This window comes from Budorcas taxicolor, chromosome X, assembly GCF_023091745.1.
Source record: "Budorcas taxicolor isolate Tak-1 chromosome X, Takin1.1, whole genome shotgun sequence".
Lineage (NCBI taxonomy): Eukaryota > Metazoa > Chordata > Mammalia > Artiodactyla > Bovidae > Budorcas > Budorcas taxicolor.
In genome coordinates this window covers 9,612,989-9,634,579 of record NC_068935.1, presented here as the reverse complement: position 1 = coordinate 9,634,579, position 21,591 = coordinate 9,612,989, and the positions used below count along the sequence as shown (strand labels likewise).

The window sequence follows — 21,591 nt, the reverse complement described above, 5'->3', positions numbered from 1 at the left end:
GATCATTTAAAAAAAGCAAGAGAATTCCAGAAAAACAACTACTTCTGCTTCATTGACTACACTAAAACCTTTGACTGTGTTGATCACAACAAACTATGGAAAATTCTTAAAGATGGGAATACCAGAACACCTTACCTACCTCCTGAGAATCTTGTAGGCAGGTCAAGAAGCAACAGCTAGAACTGGACATGGAAGAACAGACTGGTTCCAAATAGGAAAAGGAGTACGTCAAGGCTGTATATTGTCACCTTGCTTATTTAACTTATATGCAGAGTACATCATGTGAAATGCTGGGCTGGATGAAACAAGCTGGAATCAAGATTGCTGGGAGAAATATAAACAGCCTCAGATATGCAGATGACACCACTCTTACGGCAGAAAGCAAAGAAGAACTAAAGAGCCTCTTGATGAAGGTGAAAGAGGAGAGTGAAAAAGTTGGCTTAAAACTCAACATTCAAAAAACGAAGATCATGGAATTTGGTCCCATCCCTTCATGGCAAATAGATGGGGAAGCAATGGAAACAGTGAGAGACTTTTTTCTTGGGCTCCAAAATCACCGCAGATGGTGACTGCAGCCATGAAATTGAAAGACACTTGCTCCTTGGAAGAAAAACTATGACAAACTTAGAATATTAAAAAGCAGAGACACTACATTACTGACAAAGGTCTGTCTAGTCAAAGCTATGGTTTTTCCAGTAGTCATTTATGCATGTGAGAGTTGGACTACAAAGAAAGCTGAGCATCAAAGAATTGATGCTTTTGAACTGTGGTGTTGGAGAAGTCTCTTGGACTTGAGAGTCTCTTGGACTGCAATGATATCAAACCAGTCAATCCTAAAGGAAAACAATCCTGAATATTCATTGGAAGCACTGATGCTGAAGCTGAAACTCCAATACTTTGGCCACCTGATGGGAAGAACTGAATCATTTGAAAAGACCCTAATGCTGGGAAAGACTGAAAGCAGGAGGAGAAGGGGATGACTGAGGATGAGATGGTTGGATGGCATCACTGACTCAATGGACATGAGTTTGAGCAAGGTCCAGGAGATGGTGAAGGACAAGGAAGGACTGGCATGCTGTAGTTCATGGGGTTGCAAAGAGTCAGACATGACTGAGCGACTGAACAACAACAACATTGCTTGTATGTCACCTTTCAGTCCAGTTCAGTTCAGTCACTGAGTCATGTCTGACTCTTTGTGACCCCATGGACTGCAGCACGCCAGGCCTCCCTGTCCATCGCCAACCCCTGGAGTTTACTCAAACTCATGTCCATTGAGTGGGTGATGCCATCCAACCATCTCATCCTCTGTCATCCCCTTCTCCTCCTGCCTTCAGTCTTTCCCAGCATTAGGGTCTTTTCAAATGATTCAATTCTTCCCATCAGGTGGCCAAAGTATTGGAGTTTCAGCTTCAGCATCAGTCCTTCCAATGTATATCCAGGACTGATTTCCTTTAGGATTGACTGGTTGAATCTCCTTGCAGTCCAAGGGACTCTCAAGAGTCTTCTCCAATACTACAGATCAAAAGCACCAATTCTTTGGTGCTCAGCTTTCTTTATAGTCCACCTCTCACATCCATACATGACTACTGGAGAAACCATAGCTTAACTAAATGGACCTTTGTTGGTAAAGTAATGTCTCTGCTTTTTAATATGCTGTCTAGGTTAGTCATAGCTTTTCTTCCAAGGATTAAGTGTCTTTTAATTTCATGGCTGCAGTCACCATCTGCAGTGATTTTGGAGCCCCCCCAAAAATAAATTTTGTCACTGTTTCCACTGTTTCTCATCTATCTGCCATGAAGTGATGGGACTGGATGCCATGATCTTAGTTTTTTTAATGTTGAATTTTAAGCCAACTTTTTCACTCTCCTCTTTCTCTTTCATCAAAAGGCTCTTTAGTTCTTCTTTGCTTTCTTCCATAACGGTGGTATCATCTGCATATCTGAGGTTACTGATGCTTCTCCTGGAAATCTTGATTCCAGTTTGTGCTTCATCCAGCCCAGCGTTTCTCATGATGTACTCTGCATATAAGTTAAATAAGCAGGGTGACAATATACAGCCTTGAAGTACTTCTTCCCTATTTGGAACCAGTCTGTTGTTCCATGTTCCGTTCTAACTGTTGCTTCCTGACCTGCATACAGATTTCTCAAGAGGCAGGTCAAGTGGTCTGGTATTCCCATCTCTTGAAGAATTTTCCAGAGTTTGTTGTGATCCACACTGTCAAAAGCATTGGCATAGTCAATAAAGCACAAGTAGATGTTTTTCTGGAACTTTCCTTCTTTTTTGATGATCCAGCAGATGTTGGCAATTTGATCTCTGGTTCCTCTGCCTTTTCTAAATCCAGCTTGAACATGATGACACCTTTAGTTTATGTTTTGTATCTGTGGTGAGATGATTTTTATGTGTGATGATTTTTATGTGGCTAATTCAAATGTAATTTCACACATCCCTGAGGATGTTGGTCCTGCAGACTACTCTGAACTCTCAGAAGTTGCAGAGATGGCATGATGGTCTAGTAAGCATAAGCACTTCTCCTATACTACAGAGGCCTTATCTCAGCAATGCAATAGATGTTACCTCCAGGAGTTGCCCCTACTTCCTCACAAGGCTTCCAGACCATTAATTAGTGTTAAGTCACAGAATGATCCATCTGTGCACAATCTGAGGAAGGAATGATAAGGAATAAAAGAGATAATATCTTGAGGTTGCTTCATGTAAGAATTACCTAGCATGTACCAGCAGGAGCCCGGGATATACTCCCAATATTGGAGTTTGCAAGTACATGAATAAGGTGATATGAATATAAAACTTGATAAGCAAGAATTAATTTTGTACTTTCTAGGGACATGGGATTTAACAATAGCAAGGACCCTAGGAAATGGCAAATTTGCTGTTCATGTGATTGTTAGAAGCCTGAAGAACACAATGGCCCACGCTTAACGAAGTGGAAATGTTTGAGGTACCCTGGTATACAATAGAGGGAGAAATACAAAGTCTCAGGGAGGTGGGCAAGATCGAATGGCTATTTTATGAGAGGCAAAAAGACACAGCTGATGATAGAGTACCAGAGGATACACCACTCATCTAAGCCGTCAGGAATGTATGGGAAGAGGGGCACCAATATCAATATGAAGTTTATTGATGGCTGTCTACAGACCAGAGATGATGGTCGGAGAGGGAGTCACAGAGCTGGGCTCATTAATATCCATGGGGATGAAGACAGGTCTTAACTTCCTGAAGCCAGGAGGTCAGAATTACAATAACCATCAGTTACATCAGTAGAGCAACCAAATGGGTTTACCCACAGGCACTTGTGGAGATGGTTAATGGAATATAGTGTCCCTAGAAAGAACATAAATGGACAGCCCAAAAGGGTGTTTGTCAATATTCATAAGCTGGAAAGATAAGAATAAAAGAGGAGCAGGCTGAGGGAGGTACTCCCAATAAAAAGTCATGTTCCCTTGCTTAGTTTCTGGACCTAACCAAATTTTACGAACCAGAACACATTTATTAAAGAGTTCTCTAGAAGGAAGAACCTTGCAACACCACAATAAGTATATACTATAATGATTATGCTAATCCTTCCCCCAAAGAAACTATAACAATTCACTCAGGTGACTGTATACAAGGGAAATAAGAATACCCAGACATTTCAACAACTTTTGACCACAAGACCTGTGATTGACATTGATATCTGGAGCCCTAAAGCATCTTCACGGCACAACTGTTAGAGCAGGGGCGTACAGAGATCAAGTAATAAATAAATTCCTGTGTAAAGTCTCAGTTCAGTCGCTCAGTCGTGTCCAACTCTTTGCGACCCCATGAATCGCAGCACGCCAGGCCTCCCTGTCCATCACCATCTCCCGGAGTTCACTCAGACTCATGTCCATTGAGTCCGTGATGCCATCCAGCCATCTCATCCTCTGTCGTCCCCTTCTCCTCCTTCCCCCAACCCCTTCCAGCATCAAAGTCTTTTCCAATGAGTCAACTCTTCTCATGAGGTGGCCAAAGTACTGGAGCTTCAGCTTCAGCATCATTCCTTCCAAAGATATCCCAGGGTTGATCTCCTTCAGAATGGACTGGTTGGATCTCCTTGCAGTCCAAGGGACTCTCAAGAATCTTCTCCAACACCACAGTTCAAATGCATCAATTCTTCGGCACTCAGCCTTCTTCACAGTCCAACTCTCACATCCATACATGACCACTGGAAAAACCATAGCCTTGACTAGACGGACCTTAGTCGGCAAAGTAATGTCTGTGCTTTTGAATATACTATCTAGGTTGGTCATAACTTTTCTTCCAAGGAGTAAGCGTCTTTTAATTTCATGGCTGCAGTCACCATCTGCAGTGATTTTGGAGCCCCAAAAATAAACTCTGACACTGTTTCCACTGTTTCCCCATCTATTTGCCATGAAGCGATGGGACCAGATGCCATGATCTTCGTTTTCTGAATGTTAAGCTTTAAGCCAACTTTTTCCCTCTCCTCTTTCACTTTCATCAAGAGGCTTTTTAGCTCCTCTTCACTTTCTTCCATAAGGGTGGTGTCATCTGCATATCTGAGGTGATTGATATTTCTCCCACCAATCTTGACTCCAGCTTGTGTTTCTTCCAGTCCAGCGTTTCTCATGATGTACTCTGCATAGAAGTTAAATAAGCAGGGTGACAATATACAGCCTTGACGCACTCCTTTTCCTATTTGGAACCAGTCTGTTGTTCCATGTCCAGTTCTAACTGTTGCTTCCTGACCTGCATACAGATTTCTCAAGAGGCAGGTTAGGTGGTCTGGTATTCCCATCTCTCTCACATCAAGTCACAGCTTCCATGGTCTTTCTCCCTACTGTCTGACTATAAAGTTGCAATATTTATTTTGTATTTGGAGTAACAGCCCTCCTTATTGAGTCATTGGGATATGGTGTATGAGCTCTCATAATGGAAAAACTCAAGTGGAAACTTATGAAAATGTTCTTCCACTTGGGCAAGGATTTAAATAATAAATAGTATAGCATCCTTGGGATAAAGAAGGGAATTACTGCCACTGTCAAAGACCTAATGGATACAAGGGCATGGTCTCTATCATATCTCCATTTACTTTGCAGTCTTACTCTTAAAAAAAGTTTTTGAATTCTGGAGAAGAACAGTATATTACCACAAGTTCAACCACTTGATAGCCCCAATCAGAGCTGCTGTGCTGAATGTGGTATCACTACTAGAGAGGATTTATAAGGCCTAAAGTATAAGGTATATGCTGTGTAGCTATTGATTTGGTGAATGTGTTCTTTATATGTACTTAGAATCAGAAGCAGTTCACATTTTGTGAGTAACCATCAAAATGGTAAAAGAGTGTTCTACTGTTTTCCCCTTAAATAACCTTGATTTTGACAATCACTCACAAATGAGAGTGCCTTTGTTGAAGTCCAGGAGTGAAGCAGAGAAATTCCAATACAGTGTTGGAGCAAACACACACACACACTAAAACTCCTGAGATTGAACCCATTGAAGATTGTAAGAGGAAGTGTTTCACTTTATCATATTACCTGTTCCCCAAAGCAGCACAGCTCAGTGCCAAGAGAGACATTCTGAGTGCATGATTTCACCTATGGAGGAGATTAAGAGTGCGTGAGTGTGCATGCAGCTTTCCCAGTTCTGTGGGTTGCTGACCCATGAAGAGACCCAACAACACAGAGACCCACTTCTTTCTCACCCTAGCCATAAAACCGAGGTGTACTACATAAGTAGGTGGCAAGGAATGACTGGGAGAACAGCAGTCAGGGCTCTCAAAGGGCATCACAGGGATGCAGAGCCTACTAACTACTTCATGCACTCCATCAGGAAACCTACCCATGAGCTGCTGCTGACAAGTCCTCACCTAAAGATACCCCCAGTTGGCCCATGGGCACCTCCAGTGCTCCGTGTGCCTCATCCACACCTGCCTCCACCATCTATATAGATGGCTCCCTGTGCATGCCCACAAGGGCAGCAAGAGTGAGCCTTTGTAGATGGTTAGTGTGCATGTGCAGAAAGCTGATCAGACGACGAGAGAAAGCACGAGAACAAAATTTCAGCACCACCCTAAGGAAAGCAAGAAAATAGGAGTCTACAAAACTTAGGCTGGATTTGCAGGATGAAAAGAAACTGGAGCCTATTATACAGAGTGAAGTAAGTCAGAAAGAAAAACACCAATGCAGCATATTAACACATATATATGGAATTTAGAAAGATGGTAAAGATGACCCTATATGCAAGACAGCTAAAGAGACATAGATGTAAAGAACAGACTTTTGGACTCTGTGGGAGAAAACACAAGTTGCTGCACCTTTTGGACTTTGTGGAATGGTGGGATGATTTGAGAGAATAGCACTGAAACATGTATGTTATCACATGTGAAATAGATTGCCAGTCTAGGTTCGATGCATGAGACAGGGCACTCAGGGCCGGTGCACTGGGATGACTCTGAGGGATGGGATGGGGAGGGAGGTGGGAGGGGGGTTCAGGATGGGGAACACATGTACACCTATGGCTGATTCATGTTAATGTATGGCAAAAACCACTACAATATTGTGAAGTAATTAGCCTCCAATTAAAATAAATAAATTAATTTTTAAAAAAGAAAAGCATACAGTCTTAAGAAATTCCTCCTCAAGAAAGAACAAGAAATGTGAAGCAGGCATATTCATGAAAAAAGTTCTGAGAAGACCTCAGAATCTCTAACAAAGATGATGGTATTTCTATTTGAAGTCAGTAAAGACTGGAAGAGGGGACAGCTCCTTCAAATATGAACACAGAAATGTAAGACGTCATGGAACATGACAAATCAAGGAAATATGACACCACCAAAGGTACACAATCATTTTTCAGTAAATGATCCCAAAGAAACAGAGATCTGTGATTTTTCAAATGAATTTAATATAGTTGTTTTTTCCTTAAAGTTCAGTGAGCTACAAGAAAACACAGACAATGTAATGAAATCAGGAAAACAGTACACAAAAATAAGATTAGCAAAGAGATAGAAATCATAATAAAAGAACCAAACAAAAATACTGAAGCTAAAGATTACATGACTAAAATAAAACCTGCAATAGAGATCATTAAAAACAGACTGGATCAAGCAGAAGAAATAATCTGTGAAATAGAAAACAGGACCTTTGAAATTATCCTGTCAGAGGATAGAAAAGAAAAAAGAAAGAAAAAAAATGAAAAAAAAAAAGCTTATATGAACTATGGAATATCCTTAAGAGAAGCAATCTATGCATTATTGGAGTCCCAGAAGGAGTAGCAAAGTAGAAAGGAACAGAAAGTTTATTTAAAGAAATAATAGCTGAGAACTTCCCAAATCTACAGAGAGATTTAGACACCCAAGTTAATGAAGTTAATGGGTGATCTGAAATTTTCAGTACAAATGATCACCTCCAAGACATATTATAATAAAATTAACTAAAGCAAAACACAAAGACAGAATTTTTCAAACAATAAGAGGAAAAAAATTCCTCACATACAAGGGAACTTCTGTAAGGCTATCAGCTGAAATCTTACAGAACAAGAGAGATTGGAATAGTATATCATTGTGCTAGAAGAAAAGAAATACCAGTCAAGAATACTTCACCAGCAAAATTATCTTTCAGAAATCACAATGAGGTACTTTCCCAAACAAACAAAAGCTAAGAGAGTTTGTCATCACTAGACCAACCTTACAAGAAATGCTGAAAAGAGTTCTTCAAGATGAAATAAACAGACACTAAAATTAGTAACATGAAAACATATTAAAATATAAAATACACTGGTAAGTAAGCATATAGTCAAATTCAGAAACCTCTAATACTATAATATGCATGCTAAGTTGCTTCAGTTGTGTCTGACTCTTTGCGGCCCTATGGCTTGTTGCTCACCAGGCTCCTCTGTCCATGGGATTCTCCAAGAACACTGGAGTGAGTTGCTGCGTTTTCCTCCAGGGGATTTTTCTGACCCAGGGATCAAACCCAGTTCTCTCATGTTGCAGACAGATTCTTTACTGTTTGAGCCATCAAGAAGTACTAAGAAAATATATCTTAAATACTCTCACTCATTATTCACAAATTGTAATTATGTGAGGTGATGGAGATGTTAACAATCTATGGTGGTAATCATTTCTCAATATAAAGGTATATCAAATCACCATATTGCAAGCTTTAAACACACACAACATTATATGTCAATTACATCTCAAAAAATCTGGGGAAACAAAAAAACATTTTACATTCACATCTGGACCAGATAACTTATTCATTTATAGATTTTGCCTACCACCAACAAGATCTGAACTGCCAAGACATCTCACAGAACATCATACTGATCCATTATATACATTACATTATACTGATTGGACAGGAAGAGCAATAAGAGGCCATGGTAAGACATATGTGCTCTAGAGGGTGGGAGATAAATCCTAAGAAGATTTAGAGACTTAGTACATCATTAACATCTTTAAAGTTACAGTAGTCAAGAGAATGTCAGGGCACTTCCTCCAGAGTAAAACACAAGTTGCTGCACCTTGCATCCCCTCCAACAAATAAGGAAGCATAGCACCTGGGAAGGATCTTCGGGTTTGGGAAGCAACACTTAGGAATACTGCTCTGGCCCATATCTTAGGTGACATAGAAGGCTCCCAGTGTTCAGTGGGGTATTCCGTGCAGGAAGGGTCTCTGCAATAGATCCAGACCATACTGCCATCAGCTTTGATACTTGAGTTACATGATTCAGTAGTATCTGTGCATTGAGTAGAAAAAGATACAACATGGACCTTATGGGAAGTCTCAGGATGCTAGAGTAAAGCCGTGTCATCCACAGCTGATAATTACACACCTTTTGAGAGAGACTTCCTAGTTTGGTACCAGGATCTGGCAGACAGAGAATGCGTGACCATGGAGTACCAAGTGACCATATATATGGAACTAGTCATTCGTGTGGATTCTTTCAGAACCCACAGAATTCTTTCAGGCCATTATAAGTTGGAAACAGAACATCCGAATTAGATCCAAAGAAGACCAGAAGGCACAGGGTACGTACATGAGCAGGTAGCCTAGATTCCCATGTTGCCCACCACAACTGCACCAGTGTCTCTCTCCTGGCTTGTACCTTTAGCTGTATGGTTGGTGACAGGAGTAGGGTGGGGTGGGGAGAATGTGTTTCCATATAGCCTGCTGAAGGAGAAGGAAGAATAGCTCAGGGTTGGTTTATAGGTGGATCAGCTTGGTATGTGGATGCATTTGAGCCACATTTAAGGGTGGGCTTGAAAAGTAGCAGGGATGGAAGATCTTCCCAATGGATAGGGCTACACATAGTGCACCTGATCATTTACTTCGTATGAAAGGACCAGTGGCTCAAGGTGAGAGTATACGTGGATTTATAGGTAGTGACCAGTGATCTGGCCACCTGGTCAGGAGTATGGAGAGAAAAGATCACAGAAAAGGTAGTCTGGAGTAGAGGCGTGTGAATCGACATATAGGAGTGTTCATGAAATAGGAAGATTTTGGTATCAATCTTACTTTAATGGCTATTTGAAACCATCCATCATAAAAGTAACTACACAGCTAGTAGACAAAATGACTCTGCTAATTGATATTGGCTGTCCAGATGGCACAGTGGTAAAAAAATCTGCCTGCCAATGCAGGAGATGCAAGAGATGCAGGTTCAATCCCTGGGTCGGGAAGATCCCCTGGAGCAGGAAATGCAACTCACTCCAGTATTGTTGTCTGAAAAACTCCATGAACATAGGAGCCTGGCAGGCTAGAGTCCATGGGTTGCAAAGAGTCAGACACGATTGAGCACACACGTAACTAATTGACCTTACCCAGCATCCATCTTGGCTACCTCAGGACTGACCTAATGGGCATTTCAAAGGAGTGGCCATGGTGGTAGAAATGGAGACTATATATGGGCCCAGTAGCATAAGACTCTATATACCAAGACATTCTAACTGCTTCCTACTATGAATATCCAATCTATGGCAACGGAGGCTAAGGCTGCTTCCCAAATATATCATGATTTTCGAGGAGACCAAGAGGTCACTTAATGGCAAGTTGAGTACATTGGACCCTTTCTATCTTGGAAGGGTCAGAGGTTCATGCTGACAGGGTATGAGTTTTTGTTTTCTGCTTGCACAGCCTCAGTAAGCACCACTAACTGGGGGCTTTTTGAGTGCCTCATCCATGGTCATAGAACCCCATATAATCCCACCCAGTATAACATCTGCACATCGTAGCCACTTCACAGTACAGGATGTGAAGAAATGGGTCCATGACAAAGGGATCCATTGATCATATCACATGCTGCACTATCCAGAAGAAGCTGACCACATAGAATACGTTTAAAGGCACAGCTAAAGTACCAAAGGCAACACTGAAAAAAATAGGTATTCTCTAGAACAGTATATAGACCATAGTATTGGGCTTTGGCCTTAATTGGAAGAATTGGATCTGGAATCAAGGTCACTATTAGTGGCTCTAGCTAATGTATTCCCCACCTTTTAGCAACATATCAAAGTGGACCATATTAATAAAGATAGATTGAAGAAAATAAAATTAGGTATACAACTCAGTTTTATATTTTATATTTTGTCTCAGTGCCGTTTCCAGACAGAAAGGCCATCAACTTCAGTGGTGCTGCCCAGCTCACCTCATTTACTTTGTGAAACCATGTGTAGACCTCATCTTGCCCTTTCTAGGTTCTTCTCTGATGCAGCTGAAAACATGTTATGTAGGAATTAATGGATTGCATTCATTCATTCATTTGCACACCAAATATTGGTGGGGCATCCAATATGTGGAATGGATCACACAATCTCCTGTTCCAAGCATTTATTGAGCACATATCAATACAATGTGGTAGGCCCTGTGCTAGGCACTAGGAAGGCAGAGAAAGGCTTTGCTTTAAAAGAGTTTATGACTGATCATAACCTTTAGTTAAGCGTGAGGGTGCCCCTCACCTTTGTGTGAAGGCAGCATTTCTCATTGTGCACAAAGACAGGAGCAACACAAAAGTTCTTGATCTTATTTGGGCCATCACTTGACAATTTCCAGTCTTCAGAGGTTAATCTGAGTATTAAGATCTGGTGCCTAAATCCCAAAGGACAGTCAAATCTTCATGATCAAAGCCTTTCATTCTCCAAATTTACCCAGTCTAAAGAGAATGCTTCAACTTCCCCTACCCTAACTTATCTGCCCTGAAGGTACTCTAACTATATGTACATCTCCAGTCCCCCATGCCTAGTGACTCCTCTAAAAGAAGCCAGAGGTATTGGCCTCTTTGCTCATTGTTGTATCCCCAGTATCTAGAAGTGACAAAAATGCTAGTATGCTACTTCAGAGATTTGGTTCTAAAAAAAAAACTTGTATCTTCTATCTTGGTTTCTCTCTCTTACTCTCTCTCAGATCATTCACTCTGGGGGAAGCTAGCTGTCCTCTCATGAGAAGCTTTGTGGTGAGGCCCATACAGTGAGGAGATAAGGCCTCTGGCTAACAGCTAGCAAGAAAATGTTGCCACTTCCAATAGCCATATGAGTGAACCTGAAAGCAGATCCTCCAGACCATCAAGCCTTCAGATGACTACAGCCCTGGCAGACATATTAACTGTAACCTCATGAAGTAATCTCAGCTTTCCCAGAACTCCTAACCCTTGTAAACTGTGTAAGATAATGAATGTTTATTGTGGAGACTGATGCATTTTGGAGTAATTTGTCAAGAAACAAAAGGCTGTTAACATGTCAACTTCACAATGGCATGAATCTTTATTTTTGTGTGTGTGGGTTTTTGTTTTGCTTTGTTGTGTGTGTGTGTGTGTGTGTGTGAGTGAGTGTGTATGTGTTTGTTTTTAACAAATGTATCTCAAGTACCTTGAAGGGTATCTCGTGCATAGTGGCAGTTTAGTCATTAAGTCGTGTCTAACTCTTGTGATCCCATAGATTGTGGCCTACCAGGCTCCTCTGTCCATGGGATTCTCCAGGTAAAAATACTGGAGTGGGTTGTAATTTTCCTTCTCCAGGGTATATTCCTGACCTAGGGATTGAAAACACATCTTTTATAGCTCCTGCATTGGCAGGCACAGTCTTTACCAACAGAGCTGCTAAGGAATTAGATGCCTATTATGCACCTATGTGCCAAAATCACTGCAGATGGTGACTGTAGCCATGAAATTAAAAGATGTTTGCTCCTTGGAAGAAAAGCTATGACCAACCTGCTGCTGCTGCTAAGTTGCTTCAGTCTGACTCTGTGCGACCCCATAGATGGCAGCCCACCAGGCTCCCCCATCCCTGGGATTCTCCAGGCAAGAACACTGGAGTGGGTTGCCATTTCCTTCTCCAATGCATGAAAGTGAAACGTGAAAGTGAAGTCGCTCAGTCGTGTTCGACTCTTCGCGACCCCATGGACTGCAGCCTACCAGGCTCCTCCATCCATGGGATTTTCCGGGCAAGAGTACTGGAGTGGGGTGCCATTGCCTTCTCCGATGACCAACCTAGACAGCACATTAAAAAGCAGAGACATTACTTTACCAACAGAGGTCCGTCTAGTCAAAGCGATGGTTTCTCCAGTAGTCATGTATGGACGTGAGAGTTGGACTGTGAAGAAAGCTGAGCACCGGAGCGCCGCCGCCGCCGCCGCCAGTGCGACCTCCGGGCGCCGCCGCCGCGGAGCAGCGCCGGCAGCCTCTCGGCCCAGCCGAGGGAGGCGCCCGCGACCCCCGCTCCCCGGGGAGGTGGCGAGGGGCTCCTGGTTACCCCCGGCTCCGGGCACGCAGGGTCGTAGGGGAGGCGGGCTGGCGGGCGGAGGTGCGCGCGGACACTTACTCGGAGGCTGCAGGTGCCGAGGGGTCCCCCGTGGAGAGCGGGCTTGCTGGCCGGCCGGCCGTGGAGGGGACGCATTCCTGGGGAGCCGGCGCGGCCGCCCGTCCGCGGCCCCGGGTGTGTGGCATCGGCTGCAATAATGCAAGTTTCCTGTGGGGCTCTCGACTTCTCAGAGTTGAAGGCGCCGATTCGGGACTTGAGGTGCTCTTGGAAAGAGTTGAGAAACGCAGACCTCTGCTGGCCTTATGCCCGGTAGCTAGGATGTCGCTTCCCTGTCTTTCGTCCTTTTGGAAAACTAGAGTGGGAGGAAAGGAGCTTGGGGTGACTACGAGAAACGTTCGACCTTGCTTCTTAAATAGCTTTCGGTGCAGGAGAAGCTCGATTATTTATCAGCATTTCAAGAGGGGCTCTTAGACATTGCATCTAGTGATAAGTTGCCCTCACCATAAATAAGGGAAGCGGGCCCACGCTGGAATTTCTGTCCTAAACCAGATTTGAGCTTAAGCCACACCTGATGTAAGTTCCAGGCTCAGCCCAGCTGCTGGTACTGCACAAATGACCCTGGCAGTTAAAGTAGCCTGGCCGGCTACGAGGAGGACTTCTGGGATGGTGTCTTCCCCGCAGTGCCTCAAGACAGCTCTGCACCAATCTACAGTTACCAGGATAAGTCATCCTTGCGTTCAGCTGCAGCTAAACTGGTATTGAACAGAGCGGGTTCGTGCCAGATGGATGTTCCGGAAAAAGAATGACCCCTGTCAGTAAACCCAGTGCCTTGGAGATCAACTAGCCCAACAAGCTGGATATGTGACTACCACTCATTCTTAAACCAAGCCCTTTGCCCCAAGGTTTTGGTGTGGAGGAGAAAATCTTCTGGCGCTATGGAGTGGAAGCTCCACTGAAGGCCTTTTCCTAGGCATGTCCATTTACCATCCTGAACCTCATGTTCCTAATGTGGGGACTACATGAGAAAGCATGTCACAGCAGGTCATAAAACACAGGTCCATATCACTGGTGCTCTGACTTACCTGGCCCGCAGATACATCCTTAAAGGTACACATAACATTTAAAAACATACATTTGAGTCCAAAGTAGAAGATATATTTTAAAATCCAAATACTGAATGATGAATGGACAAATATGCATATTTAATACTGCTACTGCTAAGTCACTTCAGTCGTGTCCGACTCTGTGCAACCCCATAGATGGCAGCCCACCAGGGTCCCCCGTCCCTGGGATTCTCCAGGCAAGAACACTGGAGTGGGTTGCCATTGCCTTCTCCAATGCATGAAAGTGAAAAGTGAAAGTGAAGTCACTCAGTCGTGTCCGACTCTTAGCGACCCCATGGACTGCAGCCTGCCAGGTTCCTCCATCCATGGGATTTTCCAGGCAAGAGTACTGGAGTGGGTTGCCGTTGCCTTCTCCCATATTTAATACAGTGGGATATTATTCAGTCATTAAAAAGGAATGAAGTACTGATACATGCCACAGTGTGGATGAACTTTGAAAACATCCTAAGTGAAAGAAGCCAGTCACAAAAGGACAAATAGCATATGATTCCACTTACATGAGTTATCTAAGCTTGGCAAATCCATAGAGACAGAAACCAGATTTGTGGTTGCCAGGGACTGTGGGGAGTGGGGAATGGGAAGTGACTTCAAACGCGTATGGAGTTTCCTTTCTGGGGATGGAGGGTTGGTGAAAAAAAGTTCTGAAAGAAGATAATGGTGACTATGAATGTGCTTTATGACACTGAATTGTATACCTTTAAATTGTTACAGTGTTTGGTGAGTTTTTTTTTTTTTTTTTTTTTTTGGTGTGCCACTCAGCTTGCAAGATCTTAATTCCCCAACCAAGGATCAAACCTAGGCCCTTGGCAGTGAAAGCACTGAGTCGTAACCACTGGACTGCCAAGAAGGTTCCACAATGGTCCATTTTATGTTATGTGTATTTGACCACAGTAAAAAGAAATCCAAATATCCAGCTTCTATTAGAACTGGACATGGAACAACAGACTGGTTCCAAATAGGAAAAGGAGTACATCAAGGCTATATATTGTCACCCTGCTTATTTAACTTATATGCAGAGTACATCATGAGAAATGCTGGATTGGAAGAAACACAAGCTGGAATCAAGATTGCCGGGAGAAATATCAATCACCTCTGATATGCAGATGACACCACCCTTATGGCAGAAAGTGAGGAGGAGCTAAAAAGCCTCTTGATGAAAGTGAAAGAGGAGAGGGAAAAAGTTGGCTTAAAGCTCAACATTCAGAAAACGAAGATCATGGCATCTGGTCCTATCACTTCATGGGAAATAGGTGGGGAACAGTAGAAACAGTGTCAGACTTTATTTTTTTGGGCTCCAAAATCACTGTAGATGGTGACTGCAGCCATGAAATTAAAAGACGCTTACTCCTTGGAAGAAAAGTTATGACCAACCTAGATAGTATATTCAAAAGCAGAGGCATTACTTTGCCGAATAAGGTCCATCTAGTCAAGGCTATGGTTTTTCCTGTGGTCATGTATGGATGTGAGAGTTGGACTGTGAAGAAGGCTGAGCACCAAAGAATTGATGCATTTGAACTGTGGTGTTGGAGAAGACTCTTGAGAGTCCCTTGGACTGCAAGGAGATGCAACCAGTCCATTCTGAAGGAGATCAGCCCTGGGATGTCTTTGGAAGGAATGATGCTAAAGCTGAAGCTCCAGTACTTTGGCCACCTCATGTGAAGAGTTGACTCATTGGAAAAGACTGTGATGCTGGGAGGGATTGGGGGCAGGAGGAGAAGGGGATGACAGAGGATGAGATGGCTGGATGGCATCACGGACTTGATGGACGTGAGTCTGAGTGAACTCCGGGAGATGGTGATGGACAGGGAGGCCTGGCGTGCTGCGATTCATGGGGTCGCAAAGAGTCGGACACGACTGAGCGACTGAACTGAGCTGAACTGATAGACATATCAGATCTGCAAACTGGGCACCCCGTCCACATGGCAACAATCAGCTGAAGATGAGGAACCCTGTACCCTTTGGATACAGCTTCCCAGGTGACCAATGTGTCACCTAGTCACTGTACTCATTTGTGTTACCACATGGTCCCTGAAGGCATGTATGTTTTTCATCTCCGATTAAACTACAAAGCTCTCTACAAAAATAAAAAATAAAAAGAAAGCTGAACACCAAAGAATTAATGCTTTTGAACTGTGGTATTGGAGAAGACTCTTGAGAGTCCCTTGGACTGCAAGGAGATCCAACCAGTCCATCCTAAAGGAGATCAGTCCTGAATATTCATTGGAAGGACTGATATTGAAGCTGAAACTCCAATATTTTGGCCACCTGATGCAAAGAACTGACTCATTTAGAGAAGACCCTGATGCTGGAAAAGATTGAAGGCAGGAGGAGAAGGAGATGACAGAGGATGACATGGTTGGATGGTATCACTGACTTGATGGACATGAGTTTGAGCAAGCTCTTGGAGCTGGTGATGGACAGGGAAGCCTGGTGTGCTGCAGTCCATGGGGTTGCAGAGTCTGACATACTGAGTGACTGAACTGATGTGCCAGTGTGTGAACAGTAAGAATTCAATAAAAACGTATTAAATAAGTGAACAAAAAGAACTCAAAACTGCTTCATTACCAAAACAGAAACAATGAAATCAAACTTCCCACTCTCTAGTCACAACTTTTCTCCTTCTAATAGCTTGCTCAAGGGCTTCCTCATAATTATGTTTCAATACAGTTAGAACCCCAGGCCAATGCTGTTGCCTCCTTCACTTTCTCAACATATTTTAAAAGCATTTTTTCTTGTATTCACATCTTGTTTCCATAATTTCATACTTTCTCTTTGAAATATTGCAAACATTTTTCACTTTTCAATATAATTTTATCTCTCTTCTGCCTCTAATTTTTGTTCTGCTCAGTCTTGATGAAGAGATCTCAAATTTGAAGTTATGAGATATATATTTTAATGGTCTTTATTTTTAGAGCAATTTTAAGTTCAGAGCAAAATGACAGAGAGTTCCCATATACCTCCCACCCCCCTATACCTTCCACCCCCCAGCCTCCTCCACTATCAACCTTTCGTATCAGAGCACTTGTTGCTGTTCTTCGGTCATTCAGTCGTATTCAACTCTTCGCAACTCCATGGACTACTGTAGCACTTCAGTCCTTCCCTGTCCTTCACTATCTCCCGGTGTTTGCTCAAACTCTTATCCATCAAGTCAGTGATGCCATCCAACCATCTCATCCTCTGTCATCCCCTTCTCCTCCTGCCTTCAATCTTTTCCATCATTAAGGTCTTTTCTAATGCGTCACCTCTTCACACCAGGTGGCCAAAGTATTGGAGCTTTCACTTCAACATCAGTCCTTCCAGTGAACATTCAGGGTTGATCTCCTTTAGGATGGACTGGTTTGATATCCTTGCAGTCCAAGGGACTCTCAAGAGTCTTCTCCAGCACCACAGTTTAAAAGCATCAATTCTTCAGTGTTCAGCCTTCTTCACAGTCCAGCTCTCCCATCCATACATGGCTACTGGAAAAACCATAGCTTTGGTTATGTGGACCTTTTGTAGACAAAGCAATGTCTCTGCTTTTTAATATGCTGTCTAACTTTGTCATAGATTTTCTTCCAAGAAGCAAGAGCCTTTTAATTTCATGGCCGCAGTCACCATCTGCAGTGATTTTGGAGCCTAAGAAAACAGTCTGTCCCTGTTTCCATTGTTTAACCATCTATTTGCTATGAAGTGATGGGACCAGATGCCATGATCTTGGTTTTTTGAATGTTCCATTTTAAGCCAGCTTTTTCACTCTCCTTCTTCACCTTCATCGAGAGGCTCTTTAGCTCCTCTTCACATTCTGCCATAAGGGTGGTGTCATCTGCATATCTGATGTTATTGATATTTCTCTCAGCAATCTTGAGTCCAGCTTGTGCTTTATCCAGCCAGGCATTTCACATGATATACTCTGCATAGAAGTAAATAAACAGGGTGACAATATACAGCCTTGATGTACTCCTTTCCGAATTTGGAACCAGTCTGTTGTTCCATGTCCAGTTCTAACTGTTGCTTCTTGACCTGCATACAGGTTTCTCAGGAGGCACATAAGGTGGTCTGGTATTCTCATCTCTTTAAGAATTCTCCATAGTTTGCTGTGATCCACAGAGTCAAAGGTTTTAGCGTAGTCAATGAAGCAGAAGTTTTTCTAGAATTCTCTTGATTTTTCTCTTGTTTCACATACTGTTGAAGCCTAGCTTGAAGGATTTTGAGCAAAAGAAATGCAAAAATGCAAAGTGATTGTCTGAGGAAGCCTTACAAATAGCTGAGAAAAGAATAGAAGTAAAAGGCAAAGGAGAAAAGGTAAGATATACCCATCTGAATGCAGAGTTCCAAAGAGTAACAAGGAGAGATATGAAAGCCTTCTTAAGTGAACAATGCAAAGAAAGAGAGGAAAACAATAGAATGGGAAAGTCTAGAGATTGCTTCATTAGAGATACCAAGGGAACATTTCCTGCAAATATGGGCATAATAAAGGACCGAAAAGTTATAGACCAAACAGAAGTGTCAGAAGCGTTCTCTGTCTCTTTTATACTTTAATAAAACTTTATTACACAAAAGCTTTGAGCGATCAAGCCTCGTCACTGGTCCCAGATTGAATTCCTCTCCTCCAGGGGCCAAGAATCCCGGCATCTTTCATGGTTCAGCAACAGCTTTTCATCTTGGAGGCTCATCTGGGATTCTTCAGGACAAGGTAAGGATGCTTGGAGCTCTAGTTCTTGGTTCTCCTACCAAACAAGTTTTCTGTTGTACTTTACTAACTCTACGGTGTGCTTGTGTGAGTGAATGACACGCCCTGCACGAAGCAAGTGAGGAGCCCTGCTCTGAGATTTCACGGTGACCTCATACAGCTTATGGCAGAAATCTTGTCAGGGGATTATACTGATCTGCCAATGCCAAGAGTCACCCAAGCTCCCTTTGAGGGGAGCAGCCAGAAATGGACAAATCGTGTGGACCAAACTCTCCTTTCTCAGTGAAACTTTCTAGTCTCCTTGACCATTTCATAACTTCCTGGGAATTAGAACTACTAAGTTAATCTGTTGGATCATAGACTTTCAAGGGACTTGTGATCTATGCTGTTACTGTGTACTGTTACTTAGGTCCCAAACTTGGATTGACAGTCAGGAAGTGCCTAGCCTCGCTAGGAATTGAAAGTTCAGGAGCTAGATGGAGCTCTAGCTTCAAGAGCATCTCTCAGGTTAAAGGTTACTCAGATAGGAAGCACAGTGTGCTTCTTCCTTTGGTAACGCTAGCTCTTAGTGGACCAGAGGAGGTTTGCCAGTGGGTTTTGTCCCAATTCCTCAGATATTCTTTCTGTGGAATCTGTGGGAATGAATTGGAAGGACAGGTCCTAATAACTTGAGGACAAAAATCACTTTTTCCTCACTGACCAGTCTTTCACCATCTCTTTTGCTATTGCTTATACTTGTGTGGTGATGCTTGGAAGGAACATCTTGGTTTTATGTCTGTACTGGTCTTACTGTGGTCAAGAATATACTTAGGGTCATGCACAGGCACTCAGGAGACAAATGCTTCCCCCAGAAGTTTTAGCCTAGGAAGCATTCCGGAAGGTTACTCTGATTGCACCCCAGGTGGCATCAGAGGCAAGCAAGGTTTTAATGGTAAGGAACTGGACACTAGTCTGAGATGCTATCAGGTCTACCCCTGGTGCGTCTCCACCCCGCCTTGCTGGTAGAACTGAGAAGGACAAGTATGGCACCTGTGTCAGTAAGGGACAGACTAAATCTGACCAGGGAAGGAAAGCTTTGGTGTAAAGTCTGTCTACACCCTCATCTAGAGCAGGGAGGGACATCTCAGTAGAAAGATGGTCGCTTTTTTTCTCTCTTACAGATGGGAGCTAACAATTCCAGCCTCACTCCTTTGAACTGTATCCTGAAAAACCGGGATAGATTTGATCCCCAGTGCTTAAAGAAGACACGCCTGATCTTTCTATGTGATACTGCATGGCCACAGTATCCATTGGAAGATGGCGAACCGTGGCTAGCTGGAGGGTCTCTTAATTATAATACTGTTTTACAATTAGACCAGTTCTGTAGAAAACAAGGGAAATGGGTAGAAGTAGCATATGTGTTGCCCTTTATCTCTCTGCGAGACATGCCAGACTTATGTCCTAAGGGTATAGATTTGGGTATGAAACCTTCAGCTCCCTCCTGTCCTCCTAGTTTGCCCCTGTACCTGGGGCTCCAAACTGACCAAACTGAAAGTCAGGGAACAACCCCCACCCCAAAGGGTTGCCTTTGTCTTGGCAGAAACTCAAACTGAGATTCAAACTGCCCAAGTAAAGGTCCAAACAACCCCTGTCTCAGTACTACCTGAGACTACTCTGGTTTCAATAGAAACTCAGACAATTGAAGTAAGAGAAGCTCAGATCAAAAAACAAACAAACAAAAAAAAACAAAAACAAAAAACTAAGGGTGAAATACAAGATAAGACTGAGGACAGGAGACAAAGAGATAAAGAAAATAGGTTTCTCCAGTCTATCCCTGGGATCATATGTGCAAGCAGCCATAGAGGCTGAGGAACAGCCACACAAGCTGTTGCCTCTTCATGAAGCACCCACCGGGAGAAACGATCAATCTATGTGAGTTAATAAGCCCTTTTCTTATCAAGAAATGCAAAGAATCAAGGAGGATCTAGGAGATTATTTAGAGGACCCAGAAAAATATATTAGAGCTTTTAAAGGTGTTACTCTGCTTTATTACCTTACTTGGAAAGATGTGATGTATATCCTGGGACAAATGCTGACTCTTGACTCAAAGACTCGAGTTTTGGGGAAAGCGGTTGCCTATGGAGATGAATGGCTTGGTAATGAATCAGTAGGGAAGAAGGAAGACAAGATAGCCACCCTCCCCACTAGGAATCAGTCAGTCCCAACTATAGATTGGGACTCTAACACGGCTAAAGCAAAATGGGATCAGAGTCACTTTGTCAGATGTGTTCTTGAAGGATTCAGGCAGGCGTGTGCTAAGACTTTAAACTATTCCAAATTGGCAAACACAGACAGGAAGAGAAGGAAGCTCCTGGTAAATTCCTAGATAGACTGAGAGAAGCCCTTCACAGATTCACTGAGATTGATCCTGAAAGTGAAGAGGGAAGAGTAATCTTAAGAGAGATTTCTCACTTGGCTAGTGAGATATCCACTATCTCAGTCAGCTCCAGATTTACCCCACAAGCTATTAAAACAGGCATATAGGCTATTAAAACAGGCGTATGGGACCAAGTCAGTCTTTAGATAATCTGTTGCAACTAGCTCAGTCTGTTATGGTAGCGAATATGAGGGAAAAGAAAGACAAGCAGAGAAAGACAAAGGAACAGGTGGAAGCCCTTGTAGTGGCTGTCAGAACTATTCTTAAACAGCCTGAGAAAAATGCCCAGAGGGACCCAGGTGAAAAGGGATGGGCTTGCTATTACTGTGGAAAGGAGGGGCACCGCCAGTGGGATTGACCTCAGGCATCTAAGCCGCCCCCAGCTCCATGTCCGGTCTGCAAGGGACCACAGTGGAGGAGAGACTGCCCCCAGAGGCATAGATTTCAGGGGTCAGACTCTCAAGACAATCAGGACTGAAAGTGCCCAGGGGTCCCCACACAAGCTCCCATCTTAATTACATCTGAGGAACCCCAGGTATTAATAACTGCAGGGGGCCAATCTGCCAATTCCCTTTTAGACTCTGGGGCAACTTACTCTGTGCTTACTGAAGCCCCTGGCCCACTTTCTCCC

At 43.1% G+C, this 21,591-nt stretch overlaps 1 pseudogene; it reads left to right on the top strand.

The window, feature by feature from the left end:
* Nucleotides 1-6,793: 6,793 nt before the first annotated feature.
* Nucleotides 6,794-21,591, top strand: part of LOC128070112 (T-complex protein 11 X-linked protein 2-like) — a 44,498-nt pseudogene continuing 29,700 nt past the window's right edge.